The sequence below is a fragment of the Schistocerca serialis genome, chromosome 5 (genome assembly GCF_023864345.2).
Source record: "Schistocerca serialis cubense isolate TAMUIC-IGC-003099 chromosome 5, iqSchSeri2.2, whole genome shotgun sequence".
NCBI lineage: Eukaryota > Metazoa > Arthropoda > Insecta > Orthoptera > Acrididae > Schistocerca > Schistocerca serialis.
The window spans coordinates 50,773,267-50,791,335 of NC_064642.1; the positions used below are offsets into that span (position 1 = coordinate 50,773,267).

General features: G+C 42.0%; 1 pseudogene; it reads left to right on the forward strand.

Annotated features, from left to right (window-relative positions):
• Positions 1–5,543: 5,543 nt before the first annotated feature.
• On the forward strand, positions 5,544–5,662 carry LOC126482836 (5S ribosomal RNA; annotated as a pseudogene).
• Positions 5,663–18,069: the final 12,407 nt, after the last annotated feature.

An 18,069-nucleotide genomic window follows, 5' to 3' on the forward strand; every position in this document is an offset into this window, starting at 1 on the left:
CTTCCTGGCGTCTAAGGATAAAAAGAATGGGTACTCAAACAAAGAAATTAATAGAGTTTTAAGACCTGATTACAGCAGGCCAAAGAACAAGGATGGTACACAGCAATGGAAGAACACGGTGTCTTTACCTTTCATTAGTAAGGTTACAGATCGAATCGGCAAAATTTTACTGAAACATAGAGTGAAACCGGTATTCAAACCTACCACAAAAAAAGGACAATTAGTTCGTTCTGTTAAAAATAAAAGGCCATCATTTATCATCTAGTAATGTATATAAATTTCCGTGTACTTGTGGCAATGTCTATATTGGTACTATGAAAAGAAGTGTGAATACGAGGGTAAAGGAGTATAAAAGTCTTTGCCGACTGGGAAAAATAGATAAATCGACCGTTGCGGAACATGCACTTCAGTCAGGTGACCATGTAGTTGAGCTTTCTGAAAGTACAGTTTTAAGTGCTACCACGAACTATTATCCACGACTGTATAGGGAGGCTACTGAAACTTATAAACATGAAGATAATTTTAATAGAAAAGCAGAGTGTAGGGAAGCAGCCAACTCACGCCGTAATAAATTCACATCAGTCTTTCCATTGTGTGCCAGCCAGTCCGCTGTAACTAGCTCTGACGTCATAAATGTTGCGCAATACTTTAAAAATCAAGTAAATAACCTGAAACGGTTCTAGCATATCAGGAGTAATACTAAATCAATATGTGTTGAATATCAGTTCAATAACTGTAACCATTTTCGAAATTTGGACGTTTTTCTGTAAAAATCATTGGCGCAACAAAAAGGAGCTAGAGACTTAAAAATTTATATTTAGATTCCTTTTTCATAATAATTTAATAGAAACAGTACTTTGGATTTCACAAATTAAAATTTTAGTGGAAATTCATGATTTTCTGGTTTTTGTCTTAAAAATTAAGGAAGCAAGATAGATTAAATAGGCTAATAAATAAGGCTAGGATGTTTAAATCTAAGTAGAAGGGAGATCTGCTATAATCATAAAGATGTGAGAAGTTTCAATTGAATAACTATAAAACTATAGCGATAGCGTATCTCGGAAGGGCAAGTTCAGAGCTCGTCTACTGCGTGTAGTGTAATTAAATTAATTCTCTCGCCCAAAATATTTTACTTAGCCACGTGAGACTGTTATTATGATTACTTACCTATGTGCTGATTGCACATTTAAATTGAGAGCTTCATTGGCCGTCAGCAAAAGAAGCTATGATTTACTCGGTAACTTAAAGTGGTGCATTACTAGCCCAGCGGCTAGTCGGGAGAGCCGATTTGATCAGGCGTTCCCTTAGCCGGCTTTATATATAAGAACGCTGCGCGAGGAAGCAAGGCCCCAGTTCTCTCCAGACGATGAATAGCAGACCATCTTTGTCGGGAGTCGCGTCGCGTCGGTATCATTGCTATAAACAGCCTCGGATGCCGTATTACGTTACTCGGGATACGCGTAACCATGAAATCATTTTCGAGTGAAGTGTTAATTCTGGGATGACTTTAATTATCTATCTTCAGTTTGCGTATGTCGTATTTTCACGTGCCGTCACGGGACAGACATTCTACCATTATTTAGCGTGGCGTTTGATGAACCTAATCATCAAATTATGGCGAGCATTCACTTAAACATTTAATTTGGACAGTTATAGTTGCATCAGCGCAATAGACTCTGAACTGCTCTGTTAGTCAAATTGTGTGGATTCTTTTTTTTTTTTTTTTTCATCTGTGACTTTCAGAATACAGAGAACGTTTTTACACGATCGTTTTTGATTATGAATCCCAGACAATCTCCTAATTCCTCAGAGCTATAAGCTCTAGCTATAAGTGTATTTCTCAGATGAAGTGGGCACTAGGAATTCTAATTACAGGCTTCACGTTTTGCTAATCACTTTCTGGTTGCCAAAATTGTAGTGAGAGAGCCAGTGTTGAGAACGGCAAAACAACATCATAAATAATAGGAAAATTTAAACAACATTAAATTCCACCCGCCGCCCGACATATGGTTAAAACGGCCGGGAAATGCATCTATTTCTACATTTTACAAAACATTATAAACAACATTTAACTTCCACCAGCCGCCCCACAAGAGGCCTTGAAATTAAGCGAGATATGGACAGTGGCATTACAGAATCAATAAGTGATTTTTATCTATGACGGACTGTTATCGATAGTTACATTTTATCTTTGACTAGTTTTCTCTCTGCTACTATGTGCAAGCTAGACCACGCCCACTTTCCTCGGTATTTAGGCCGCTCTCCGACGACCGACTCGTCAGTCGGCACAGGGGGGGCGCAGAAAGCAATGCGCAGAAAGCAACGTGTTTTCTCAGTTGTGCGCATGACGTCACGGTGGAAGCAGCTGTGCCAAACAGTACACAGTTCGAATTGTGTTTGTTTTTCTTGTGTTGTTTGGTGTTTGAAGGAGTATTTTGATTGAGTTCTTTCTTCTGAGGTACTCAGTCAACAGCGGAAACATTCGGAATTCGGGAGTGTTAACGGTTTTTGCTGTAATTGATATTTGATTCGGAACTGAAATAGTTAGCGATAGTGGGCAGCGGAATCAACATTGTGTTCGCCAGCTCTATAGTTTATGGTTCGTCCTGTGAAATTGTTATTGGAGAATCTACAAGAGAGTGAGAAAATTAATTTTTACAATGCCAGGCTGTGCTGTAACGGGCTGTTTTTCCTACAACTGGAGCACAAAGGGAACTGACGTAATATGTCACAGTTCCCCGCGTAATGAAACATTACAAAAACTATGGTTGTCGAAATGTTGTAGGAAAGACATTGTAAATGTTGCGCATGCAAGAATATGTTCTTGCCATTTCGCAGAAACAGATTACTTAAGGGATTTACAGTCTGAATTGCTTAATTTGCCCCGAAAAAGAATGCTCAAGCGAGATGCAGTTCCTTCGCGCGATTTGCCGTGCAGTAGTGCGACTGTCAATGTGTCACCCGCAACAGAAGACAGAACCAAACGGTATAAGAAACGAAAACTACATAAGAAATCTCTGGAAAAGCTGTCATCAAATAAGAAACATCATAATAAGAGCACATGTACAGATGACAGTTTTTTTTTTTTTTTTTTTGAGACACAGATAAAGTTACTTTGATGAACACTATAGCGGCTTTAGAAAGAAGGAATGCTGTTCTTACAAACAAGTGTGCGCAACTTCGAGCTCTTAAGTAAATTCATTTCAATGCGATTAAATGAATAGTTTCTGATTTATTTGAGCCGAGGTTACGAATTTCAAGTGTGTGTCAGTGTGGTTGTGATCTGACATTTTACCGATGTGTGAGGCATAAGCTGCGAAAGAATATAACTCATCAGTTTTAACTGTAATATTTTAGCAGCTGAAAAGCAGTTTAGACATCTCATTTCTGGTATAAACAAAATCTTCCGCCAAAAACTTGACGTAAACGCGCATGCCGTGTCGTCTGCTTGTGAGCGCTTGCTTCCACGCAGACGTCACTTAGCCAGCCAATGGCAGAGGAGAGCGCTTACTGCCCAACCTCATTATTTAGTATCCTTGAGTCGGCAGGACTCACCAGGACCAGCCATACCTCTGAGGATGTCCAACGTAGTATTGGACGAAACGTTAGGAATAGAAGAATTCCATGGACCACGGCCATATAACCCGAAAGAATTATCAACAACAGTACGATCCGGTCGTGAAAGCCTTCATTGTATGCGTTTACACAGCTTTTAACTGCAATGAGCACTTTGGGGCGATGTGCGCGCACTGAGAGTGCAGAGAAAGGGCGCGCACATTGGCCCACCCACCCCGGCTCGCCTCCTCGCCTGATGAATAATGCAGCGGCAGCGGCAGGAAAGCTCGTCCGCTTTCCCCGTCTCGCTCCGGCTGTGGTGGCCGCGGCCAGCAGCTACGCGGGCTCGCACCAAGGTCCCCCCAGCACACGAGGAACCGTGTCACGGCTGCTTCGCTGGCGGCCGCCTCCACCTCAGCACCGGGCCGGTGTAGGCGCGGCGGCTCTCTACCCGTTCACGACAGCGCAGAGCAGTCATCTGGTGATTGCTAGTGCTGGGCGACAACAGGTAACCCTGCACAGAAAGCTACACGACAATCAGATTCTGCACGAGTCATCCTGGTAGGCTGAAGAAACGTAGTGGACCTGTCCTTTTACTACAGTACCAACAAACTGCAATACAGGGTTATTACAAATGATTGAAGCGATTTCACAGCTCTGCAATAACTTTATTATTTGAGATATTTTCACAATGCTTTGCACACACATACAAAAACTTAAAAAAGTTTTTTTAGGCATTCACAAATGTTCGATATGTGCCCCTTTAGTGATTCGGCAGACATCAAGCCGATAATCAAGTTCCTCCCACACTCGGCGCAGCATGTCCCCATCAATGAGTTCGAAAGCATCATTGATGCGAGCTCGCAGTTCTGGCACGTTTCTTGGTAGAGGAGGTTTAAACACTGAATCTTTCACATAACCCCACAGAAAGAAATCGCATGGGGTTAAGTCGGAGGGCGTGGAGGCCATGACATGAATTGCTGATCATGATCTCCACCACGACCGATCCATCGGTTTTCCAATCTCCTGTTTAAGAAATGCCGAACATCATGATGGAAGTGCGGTGGAGCACCATCCTGTTGAAAGATGAAGTCGGCGCTGTCGGTCTTCAGTTGTAGCATGAGCCAATTTTCCAGCATGTCCAGATACACGTGTCCTGTAACGTTTTTTTCGCGGAAGAAAAAGGGGCCGTAAACTTTAAACCGGGAGATTGCACAAAACACGTTAACTTTTGGTGAATTGCGAATTTGCTGCACGAATGCGTGAGGATTCTCTACCGCCCGGATTCGCACATTCTGTCTGTTCACTTCACCATTAAGAAAAAATGTTGCTTCATCATTGAAGACGAGTTTCGCACTGAACGCATCCTCTTCCATGAGCTGTTGCAACCGCGCCGAAAATTCAAAGCGTTTGACTTTGTCATCGGGTGTCAGGGCTTGTAGCAATTGTAAACGGCAAGGCTTCTGCTTTAGCCTTTTCCGTAAGATTTTCCAAACCGTCGGCTGTGGTACGTTTAACTCCCTGCTTGCTTTATTTGTCGACTTCCGCGGGCTACGCGTGAAACTTGGCCGCACGCGTTCAACCGTTTCTTCGCTCACTGCAGGCCGACCCGTTGATTTCCCCTTACAGAGGCATCCAGAAGCTTTAAACTGCGCATACTATCGCCGAATGGAGTTAGCAGTTGGTGGATCTTTGTTGAACTTCGTCCTGAAGTGTCGTTGCACTGTTATGACTGACTGACGTGAGTGCATTTAAAGCACGACATACGCTTTCTCGGCTCCTGTCGCCACTTTGTCTCATGCGCTCTCGAGCGCTCTGGCGGCACAAACCTGAAGCGCGGCTTCAGCCGAACAAAACTTTATGAGTTTTTCTGCATATCTGTAGTGTGTCGTGACCATATGTCAATGAATGGAGCTACAGTGAATTTATGAAATCGCTTCAATCATTTGTAATAGCCATGTACATTTTGGATGACTTGATAAAACAAGGCCAATGGCGTTGCCGCAGTGGTAACACCGGTTCCCGTCAGATCACCGCAGTTAAGCGCTGCCGGGCTTGGCTAGCACTTGGATTGTTCACCATCCGGGTGTGTCGAGTGCTGTTAGCAAGCGGAATGCGCTAAGCCCTTGTGAGGCCAATTGAGCCGCTACTTGTTTGAGAAGTAGCGGCAGGGTCGTGAAAAATGACAACCCACGGGAGAGCTGACCGCATGCCCCTCTGTATCTGCAACTGGGACGCCTAAGCACTAAGGATCACATGGCAGCCGGTCCGTACCATTGGATCTCGAAGGCCTGATTGGACAGTGTTAGTTTTCTTTTGTTTGTTAATAAAATGACGTCCAGTGAAAAAGGCTTAACTGACACTCTAAGGCAGTTTTTCCCAACCTGGGGGTAATTACCACTGAGGGGTAAAATGAAATTTTATGAGCATAAGAAATCAACGATTCGATTCTGTTTCAGTCACGAAACTAAATTATTTTTGAAAGATCATTACTGTTGTCACAATTTTGTAAGAATCTAATGTTGATGATGTAAGTTATAAAGAATTACTGAAAACTGGTGGTAGTCAGAGAAGGCAAGATTCGGTTACGATTGTGGACGGGGCCGCAGTCAGTTACTATGGGTTGCCTTTTACAATTACACATAATTTATCTTAAACCAGTAATTCCAGACTCAACAATAAATAAAAAATACCACACATTATTAATGAAGGAATAAACAAAAGTGTAAATAATAGTGTTCCCAGTGAGTTACAATTTAGCAAATCACCATTACATACAGTTACAACAGATAACGTTTTAAAAGCAAGCCCCTCTGATCTGGACAGCAGGCATTACACGCCAGGAATGCAAATAAATTAAGAATTGTTTAAAACTCACTGCAACTTACAAATTACAGGTATTGAAATATTAAAGGCAAGTCGCCACAAACACAGCAGAAGGCATCAGACACCAGGAAAGGCAGTAAATAAGGTTTTAAAGCTTACTGCTAAAATACAGATACAAAATTAGAGTTTTAAGGCAAATGACCACAATCACGGCTGAAGGCCTTACACGCCGGGAACGGCAGTAATATAATATTTCTTGAAAGACATCACAGTCGCCGTTGACTGTATAAAATATTTATTGTCACTATTGCAATTTCGGCCTTCTGGCCATTTTCAAGTAACATCTACATCTACATGCCTACTCTGCAATTCACATTTAAGTGCTTGGCAGAGGGTTCATCGAACCACAATCATACTATCTCTCTACCATTCCACTCCCGAACAGCGCGCGGGAAAAACGAACACCTAAACCTAATGTAAGTTATAAAGAACTACTGAAAACTGGTGGTAGTCAAGGGAAGGCAGGCAAGGCCGAAATTGCAATAGTAACAATAAATATTTTATACAGTCAATGGCGACTATGATGTCTTTTAAGAAATATTATATGACTGTGAATTCCAATCATGAGAAGTTAATCAAATAATATAAAATATTTTGAAACCTGCTGTAAAACAGTAAATACAATAGAAAAAAAGCAACTGATGCAGACGGTGCTCCAGGAATCGACCCCTGAGATGGTCCAGCAACAAACACTTTCGCGAACAATGAGATAGGCAGCCAAGAGTTGCATTCGCTTCACCAGATGGTAACTCAGACTAGTGGCAGTCTAACGAATGACTAATGGTAATCTTGCTGAAGCTACCTGACGTCCGATAAATCAAATCAAATGATGGAATAATTCGCCAAAGCTGGAAACGGAGGTCTGCACTATGTCCAGAATACTGTGTTTAGAGCCCCTGGAACGAGAAAGGAATCATTACTACCAGAGTAGAGGAATCACCAACCGGCTTACAATCAAGAAAGCTGTCAAATCTACACGCCTTACCGGACAGCAGCGGCAAGGCGAGGAAATGTACACTGCCGTTACATACACTTACCACCAGGGCAGGTAACTGGGGCGTTAGCGGCCGTCAGGCAGGGAAAATTACCGCTGGTTGAACTTAACAAATTGTAACAACTTGAACGCAATAAATAGTGGTAAGAAGACAAGAAAAGCTACTCAGATCCGCCTTCCCCAAAGACTCCACTCGCTGCTCTTTGCCTTGGCAACACTATGAGCAGCAACACGAACCCAAGTCACTGGAGAATCGCGGAATATCACAATGGTGGAGGTTTCTCTACTTCGATTGAAATACACTCATCTTAAAGCCTGCAGGATCTGGTTTACGACGAGGTCGTGCACCCTCGTGACTACAGCCCTTCCATCCGGCAGTCCATGCGTGCCGCCAGCAGTCCTGGCGTGTTCGCGCACTGCGTGGATCTCGCTTCTCTCCAGTCCCCAACCGAACTCGCCACTCACACGACCCAGCCAAACAACGACGTGGCCACAAAGATAGAGTAACAGTTACTACACATCGATGACCGCCGCTGCTGCCACTAGCGGACAGGCAACGCTTGCGAAACCGATTGGCGCCAGTCTACACGAGAATAAGACAAACAACCGCAACCATGCCAACTAAACGATACTGTCTGGCCTCCAACAGAGGGCGGAAACCTACAAAACAGCACCAACACGAGCCGCAGCAAGGTTCAATAACTGTTTCTCAATTAGTAGGATTAATGTGGTGGAGGTTACAGGTTCCTCACATAGTCTATCCACTACAAACATACACCGCTCATGATAGCAATGAGACATATACAAATGCTAAACAACTAGAGAAAGTGACTTCTCCAACTTGTAAATAGTACCTCCTGTAGTCCAGAAATTGCTTCATTACGTGCTTCAAAACAGATAAATGAATTGATTCACAACACAATACAGCTGTAGCTACAGTATATTCTTTTTGAAACTCCCAGTATTTACAAATATTCTGTAAAGTTTCATTTTGAATTTCCTTTTGACTGAGCATTCAACAAATGCGACGTCTGTCTTGCAGAAATCTGTATCATAGTTACCCAGAGACCGTATTTACAGTCAGTCACATTTAATTCGCTGCTGAATAACAACCTCTCATAGACCTACACTGCTATACGAACACATGTTGCTCCTAAATGATTTCTAACGTCATCTATCTACCTTGCATTAGCTTTCGTCTTGTCTCAAGGAATACACATAATTGTAAGGCATAGTTTGGTCCATCTACAATTGATTCGTATCGCTGCATGTCCTGACAAGCCCCATTTCATTTTCATTATGGTCATAACTGTGACTTCCACTCTAAAATGTTTCCTGATTCAGTTGTCTGTTTAACTCGCTCTTCGAGCGGGACACCATTCCGCACTGGTACACTAAAAATATCACACAGCTTTACTCATGGCGAAATCATTAACACTTACAAAGACAACAGCTGCTTACTGCCATTCTGTCATGTCTCTACGACTGCCTACTTGCTGCGCAGATTTCGGGCATTCCCCTGGCTCCTCACTGTCATGACTTACATCAAGGTCGAGGGTCACGTGATCGCCTGGTACCAGCTCTCCATCATCTACACCACTTATTGCATGTGTTCAGTTGGACGATACCTATTAACAGTGACAGCAAACCATGAAACATAATCAGCATTTGAGCTGCGACCCACTGGCATTGCTGCCTGGGGGTAGTTGGCACAGGCACAGTTGCGGTGGCCGACATTCGAAATGCGACAAGTTTAGTGCTGCTCGTCCGCTGTCAGAATACTCGTTAATCTTCGTGTTTTCCTGTCAAAGATAACACAGATCGTTCTAACACATACCGCACTAGACTAATTTGGGAGTGACCCATTGGAAATCACCTTACATATCACATTAAGAAAAAATTTATTTGTAATGAGAAAACAAACCAACGGAAACAAAATTGCATCTGGGAAAACACCAGAGAATGCGCGTCCTATGCCATTTGGCAGGGACGTCCTTAAGCATATTGTAGTATCGCTGCCTGTCCGGCATGCCCATATCGATAGCCTCTTCGGCAAGAGCAGAGTGTGGCCGTAGAGTGGTGGCTTAGCTTCCGCGTTGGTTGGATGGCTGATTTGGGGAAGGGAAGAAAACAGCGAGGACATCGATCCCATCGGATTAGGGAAAGATGGGGAAGGCAGTCGGCCGTGCCCTTTCAAAGGAATCCTCCGGGCTTTTGCCTGAAGCGACTTAGGGTAATCACAGAAAATCTAAATCAGGATGGCCGGACACGGGTTTGAACCGTCGTCCTCCCGAATGCGAGTCCAGTGTACTAATCACTGCGCCGCCTCGTTCGGTACTGAATGTTTATCACTGTCACTGGTCACTAACCATCACTGGTCACTGACCCTCAATGGTCACTGAGCCTCACTGATCACTGACCACCTCTCTCTGATCACTGACCATCCTTGATCACTGGCTGTCATGGATCACTAGCCATCACTGAACATTGACCATCATTGGTATCTGGCCATCATTGATCACTGGCCATCACTTATCATTGACCATCACTGACCACAGAGCATCATTGATATGGACCATCGCTGACCATGTGCCATCATTGATTATAGACTACCATTGATCGCTGACCATCATTGATCACTGATCATTATTGTCCAATACCCACTGTTGACCAATGGAATCAATTTTTATGTTTCGGATGAGTTCAAAATGGACCAAGGACGATCTGAAATATGGTAAACATGCACTTGTTGAAGGTTTATCGATTACAAAGGACAATGAAAATTTTAAAATACGTTTTAGCATATTACAGATCTGATTAAAGAACGCAAATGAATCGGAACAGAAGGTAAGCCCTACTTTCTACGACATCGGTGTTGAAAAATCCATGTGACGAGCCTCCTGTAAACTAATCTTATTCGTTTTTATGTTTAAGTTGGGTACAAGATAGACTGCAAAAGGTTTTAAAATGGTAAAACAAGCTATCTCTCAACGTTTATGGATAACAAAGGTCGCTGAAAATTGTCAGATACCTCTTAGCACAATGCGAATTAGATTAAGGAGAGAAAATAAATCAGATACAGCATCTGACGAAAATGTGAACACCACATTTAAAGACCTGAACCTGCAGTGTGTTTAAAGATTCAGTATCTCATCAGACTCTGAGAAAAACTGTAAAATAGCAGTATTTATGTATTCTCTTAGCATTACTTAAAAGAGTTATTAATGACATATATTTCTCAAATTCGGATCCTAAGTCAGCACTGCGTAATGTAGGCTCCAAAAAATCTTACCAAATTTTGTCAGAGGGGAAGAAGATGTGAGCACTTGAATTTCTCATCAGACTCAGTGAGTAGAAACGTAAATAAACGATGTTTATGTAGTATCTTACCATTGCTTAACACACATATTAATGAATCATTATTCTCCATTTCAGGCAATAATCCAGTTTTGCCTGAAAAGTCTCATCAGGTTTTGGCAGAGGAGAGAAAGATGTGGTTCAAGAAGTATGCGCTTCAACTCCCGATCACTCCTTCTTGTCAGAGATTGGTACAACTATTTCGAAAGAAGACAGATCAAGAAATTAAAAACACTGTATTTATGAAATCAGAAGAAGAACATGGATTTGATGGTGACAGGAATGATGAAGAAACGGAAGGTCAACTGGCAGCATCTTTGTTATTGAACCTACAGACAAAGAACAAACGCATTCGTAATTACGAATTAGATTACAATTCAGCTGCAGTGATCACTCGACTACTGCATGGAATCCGGGTTCGAGTCCCGCTCTGGCACAAAGTTCTATGTGTAACTAATGAAATGAGCAGCTGAAGTCTGTTCATATATGCAACTGCAAATACATTTCTTTCTATTTCATATAGCCGTAGCTCATAGCAGTGTCTATTCCTACAGATGTGGATGCGTTGCGCTCCGTAAAACACAGAAACTGCAAAATAGTATTACATGAATAGACACGCCATGACAATATTAAATGAGTCTCTTCCTGTGCGAATATCTCAGCAGTTGTGTGAGTGCAGGATGTGGACACACGCTGACATACGAAGGTTTGGGTCGGTCATGAGGGCGTACTCCGATAGCCGTGCTTTCCCTGTGATAAATAGATTATCAGACCATGGTGCACAACTGATTAACTTACAAAACTTAGCAGGGTGTACAGTTCAGAAACCATTAAGTAAAAGTGTAAGGCTGGTCAACCCGGTATCTATAGAGCACTTCAGATAAAGTTTAAGAAATATTAATAGGGGAGAGGTATATAATCAGCCAAATACCAATGATAAATGCAACATATTTCTTGATAAATTCATATCCCTGATTGAGCACTGTTACCCCCTCAAAAAAATTACAAAGTGTAACACCAAACAGTTTTCAAAAAACCTTCGATCACTACACCTATTAATGTGTCTTCAGAAAGGAAAAGAAAATTGTATGAAGCAGCAAGAATTAGTAAAAACTCACAAGTAATTTTACACTATAAAAATTATTGTAACATACTGAGAAAAGTTGTTAGAAATCCAAAAAAATGTGTATATTAGAGATGAAATTAACAACTCGGGCAATAGATTCAAATCAGTATGGAACGTTGTTAGAGGGAGACAGGAAAAATAAGCACTAGGGTAGATAGTATTATCATTAAAGAGAATAAGACCACCTTCACCAACAGTACACAAGTAGCTAATGTATTTAACAACCATTTCTTAAAGCGTGGGTGAAAAAATTGGTGAGAATAATTCAAAAGAAAAAGCCAAGCAATAAGTGGAAGAGTCAGTTTTGAGAAATCCTAGTCAGATTAATTTTCATCTAACAACCTCTTGTGAAAATAAGGAAAATCTTTAAATCTTTGAAAAATAAATGTTCTGTTGGAGTAGGTGACATCTCTAACAAGATATTAAAACAATGTGGAGCAGTTACAGCTGATGTTCTGAGTCACATCTATAATACATCACTTACTCAAGGTATTTTCGCAGACAGCTTAAAATGTTTTCCCAGGCAGGTTAAAATATGCCATTGTCAAGACCTCTACAAAAAAGGGCGCACCACAGATGTCAATAATTACTGGCCAGTATCCTTCCTCAAAGAATTTCCAGAAATTGTCGACAAAGTAATGTACTCAAGAGTGGTTAGCCATCTTAACAGTAGTGGGACACTGAGTAAATCACAGTCTAGATTTCAAAAATGCTGTTCCACTGAGACAGCAATATACAATTTCACTGCCCATATAACGTAGTCTTTAAATAGTAAAATGTCACCAACAGCGCCTTTCTGTGACTTATCCAAAGCATTTGCCTGTATGAACCATGTTACAGAAATTATAATTCTGTGGTGTAACAGGATATCAGTGGTTTAAGTCGTACCTACAGAACAGGAAGAAAGAAGTTTCTTTATATGGTTTAAGTGATTCAAGGAAGTTTCTCACTTCATCTAACTGAGGTGAAATTACATTAGGTGTACCACAGGGTTCGATCATGGGTCCCCTTCTGTTCTTGATACATGTGAATGACCTACCTTCCTATCTGAAACAAGACACTGTTTGCTGATTATACAAGCATCGTTAATAATCCAGTAAAAGAAACACCAATAGAAAATGTCTTTGAAGAAGTTATTGATTGGTTTTCTGCGAATGGGCTTCTTCTATGCTCTGAAAAATGCAGTACATCCAATTTTCTACTGCTAGGAGTACAGTTCCTTGACTAAATATGACACACATCAACAGAAGTCAGTAGCCAGGGTAGAGCATACTAAATTTTTGGGTGTACGTATAGATGAGAATCTTATTTGGAATATTCATATTTTGGATCTCCTAAAATGACTAGGTTCAGTAACGTTTGCAATCAGAATAATTGCTAGTTTTGAGGATACAGAAATTAGCAAGCTAACATACTTTGCTTAACTTTCACTCTTTGATGTCATACGGAATAATATTTTGGCGTAACTCAGCACTTAGGCAAAAAGTATTCACTGCTCCAAAGAAAGTGGTTAGAATAATGTGTGAGGCTCATAGTCGTACATCTTGTAGGCATCTCTTTAAAAGGTTACAACAGTACATTTACTCAGTAATAACACTTGTTCTCTACAACATGGACCAGTTTAAAAACAACAGTGACATTCATGATTATAATACCAGAAGAAAGAAAGACTTAACACTATCCTGTACTTAACCTATCTTTGGCACAGAAAGCAGTAAAATATGCTGCTGTAAAACTTTTCGATGAATTACCAGAGGAAATAAAATGTCTGACAGACAGCAGTAACAGTTTTAAAAATAAATTGAAATCATTTCCCCTTGACCACTCTTCTATACCATAGATGAATTCTTGAATAGGAATAAATAAATCTATAGTTATAATATATGCATCCTGTGCCTTTAAAGAGACGGGGTAGGTAATAAAAATTTTAAGCTTTAAAAAAATTCGTGTGTGCATTTCTTGTGCACTTGACACGTTCCACATCATAATGGTTACCCTGAGATTGATCAATGGAACACGTAATTAACCAACTAACAATTAACGTGACCCACTCACGTGATGTGTTAAGTCCGGGGTTGAGGCCCAATCCGGCAGAATTTTTCGTCTCATTAACTGCGGGCATCAGCATCACCCTAGCGAATATATAGGCTGCAAATAGGGAAATCCATTGAGATAGGGGACTTTACGAAGGGCAGATTATTATTACACAGATCCTGTGGACGAGTATCCCGAATACGGCGAAGCTCGTCGAATGTTCATTTGCTACCGTTGTGAACACTTACGGAAATAGGTACACGGACTTTGAAAGTACCACTAGGCGTTAAATGGTTATAAGTCCACGAATATTCACACAACTTGAGGTTCGGAGGTTTGTCTGCTCTTTTGGAAGTAGGATAGATGGTGATCTGCTGCATCTCTGCCGAAAGACCACATTGCTGGTGCATGCACTAATGTTTCGGGACGCACCTTTGACCGTGCATTCTTGAACATGGAGCTCAACGGCAGACCATCCCAACGTGTTCACATGCTGACCCAACGATATCGTCAGTTACGATTGCAGTGGGGACTGGGCCATCGGGAATGACCGTCGATCAGTAGAAAGATGCCGGCTCTTCGGCTGAATCACATTTTTGTTGCCCCCCCCCCCCCCCTTCTAACAGGCGTGTACCGCAAGTCTCTAGAGGAACGGAAGGTTCCAAATGATTGGAAAAGAGCACAGGTAGTCCCACTCTTCAAGAAGGGTCGTCGAGCAGATGCGCAAAACTATAGACCTATATCTCTGACATCGATCTGTGTAGAATTTTAGAACATGTTTTTTGCTCGAGTATCATGTCGTTTTTGGAAACCCGGAATCTACCATGTAGAAATCAACATGGATTCCGGAAACAGCGATCGTGTGAGACCCAACTCGCTTTATTTGTTCATGAGACCCAGAAAATATTAGATGCAGGCTTCCAGGTAGATGCTATTTTTCTTGACTTCCGGAAGGCGTTCGATACAGTTCCGCACTGTCGCCTGATAAACGAAGTAAGAGCCTACGGAATATCAGACCAGCTGTGTGACTGGATTGAAGAGTTTTTAGCAAACAGAACACAGTATGTTGTTATCAATGGAGAGACGTCTACAGACGTTAAAGTAACCTCTGGCGTGCAAAAGGGGAGTGTTATGGGACCATTGCTTTTCACAATATATATAAATGACCTAGTAGGTAGTGTCGGAAGTCCCATGCGGCTTTTCGCGGATGATGCTGTAGTATACAGAGAAGTTGCAGCATTAGAAAATTGTAGCGAAATGAAGATCTGCAGCGGATAGGCACTTGGAGCAGGGAGTCGCAACTGACCCTTAACATAGGCAAATGTAATGTATTGCGAATACATAGAAAGAAAGATCCTTTATTGTATGATTGTATGATAGCGGAACAAACACTGGTAGCAGTTACTTCTGTAAAATATCTGGGAGTATGCGTGCGGAACGATTTGAAGTGGAATGATCATATAAAATTAATTGTTGGTAAGGCGGGTACCAGGTTGAGATTCATTGGGAGAATCCTTAGAAAATGTAGTCCATCAACAAAGGAGGTGGCTTACAAAACACTCGTTCGACCTATACTTGAGTATTGCTCATCAGTGTGGGATCCGTACCAGATCGGGTTGACGGAGGAGATAGAGAAGATCCAAAGAAGAGCGGCGCGTTTCGTCACAGGGTTATTAGATAACCGTGATAGCGTTACGGAGATGTTTAACAAACTCAAGTGGCAGACTCTGCAAGAGAGGCGCTCTGCATCGCGGTGTAGCTTGCTCGCCAGGTTTCGAGAGGGTGCGTTTCTGGGTGAGGTATCGAATATATAGCTTCCCCCTACTTATACCTCCCGAGGAGATCACGAATGTAAAATTAGAGAGATTAGAGCGCGCACGGAGGCTTTCAGACAGTCGTTCTTCCCGCGAACCATACGCGACTGGAACAGGAAAGGGAGGTAAAGACAGTGGCACGTAAAGTGCCCTCCGCCACACACCGTTGGGTGGCTTGCGGAGTATAAATGTAGATGTAGATGTAGATGTAGATGTAGGTCGATGGTCATCTCCACAAACACCGTCATCGAGGAGAGCGGCGGCTCGATATGTGCAGCACGCCACGGACGCTGGCTGCTGGGAGCAGTATTACGCTATGGGAGACATTCTCCTGCGCTTGCATGGGACCTTTGGTAGTATTCGATGACACGATGACAGCTGCAAACCCCCTGCATCCCTGTCATGCTTGATGTCTTCCCCGACGGCGACGTCATCTGTCAGCAGTATAATTGCCCGTGTCTCGGAGCCAGAACCGTGCTGTAGTGGTTTGAACACTATTACAGTGAACTCACGTTGCAGTCTCGGCTACCAAACTCGCCTGGTATAAATCCTACGGAACCCATCCGGGTCGTTATCGGGTGCTATTACCACGTACGCAAATCAGCTTCCCGTTATTTACGCGAATATCATGACCTGTGCGTAGGCGTCTAATGCTACATACCTCCCAAAACCTACCAAGAAACTGTCATATCCCCGATACGCAGAATCAGTGATGCATTTCCCTAGAAAAATGGACAAATAGGCTATTAAGCAGGTGGTCATAATGTTTTGACTCATCAATGTATTTCATACTGCCGTAGATCGTAGCTTCCTTTTGACACAATCACTGCAAAATAGCAAGCACGGTTGACAACATTTTCGATATTTATGCAATTCAGATACTTTGACATGTTTTTGATAAATATTGCAGGCACTTTTTAGTGCAGTAGTAGTAATACTAGGCTATGATTGGAAGAGAGGACAGAGAAGTGTATGACATATTCCTTGATAAAGACTTCAGATCGTTCAGATATTTTTGAGGGCACAGCCCAGACTTCGTTGATTGTAACTGGATCATGCATTTTAATTCAAGATCCTGATTGGAGGAGAGGAGAGAGAGGTGTGTGGCACTTTTTTTTGTAAATAGTTCAGGTCATTCGCATACTTTTGAGCACAGCACACGTAGGACTACATTGTCATTGGCTTTTGCATTTTGACACTAGGTTTTCTCTGGAGGAGAGGAGATGGAAGGATAGAATACATACGCAGTCTGTGTCTATGCACCATTTTACAATGTAATGCATGTCTTTAACCTTAGAGTCAGTATAACATTACGTCAGAGATATATATGTGTATATAAATAATTTAATTTGTCACTATTTTTACAACAGAGGTAAATATCTTTCGGAAACAATGCATATATTTGATTTAACTCTAAAGGTTACGTAATTTTTTACTACATATTTGGCGCTAATTTTTGTACTACGCTCTGATTGGTTGGAGGTAGGGAAGTATACGCCAGAAAAAATGGAATCTGATCTTATTTTTTACATAATATAAATACTATGCTTTAGTTGGTAGGAAGGAGGAGTAGGCATAGAATATAAAGCACACAGTTTGTCTATTTCCACCAACTAGGATTTTTAGTAATGAACCGTTATAGGAGATAGGGGGTGGGCAGTGGGAGACTGTTTTAAATTTTCTATCGACGCAACTGGGTCATTTCCACTATCTTATACTGGGTGCAGATAAGGAGAGGAGAGAGGAAGGAGAACGAGTATGGCTTCCCACTGATATGGATGATACAGCAGGCTGACGGGAGAGAATGGGCACAGAGTTCATTGCTGTAAGATTTCCCCTAGTCTCTCCCTCTTTCCCTATGACATCACGTGCTTTTACCAGAGTCCTGACAAAGAACAACTGATTTGTGTGTGAAATGGTGGTAAATTAAAATTTTTGTGGGAAATTTAAAATCTGGCGCGAAATTCGAAAATTGTAGGGAAATTAAAAAATAACCCAATCGTGCTACAGGGTTTCGTCCCCATTCCTATGTTGTCACTGTCGAAGTAGGTTTGAAAATTTAAGAATCCAACATGGCTCATTGTCATACTGGAATTCAGGATGGGTGACTGGGGATACTGGCGCAGTCTGCATTGTTGTGAGAGCTCCCCACCGAAACAAAGTACGTTTCTTTCCCTTAGAGGTCCAAACCTGTGGTTTTGGAACAAACGGCAATGTCACCCCCCCCTTGTAACAGTTTGAAGGACGAGAGGTGTTTGTTCCCCCTGTGCAGATCCAAACCTGACTCATAGACATGTTTTCTT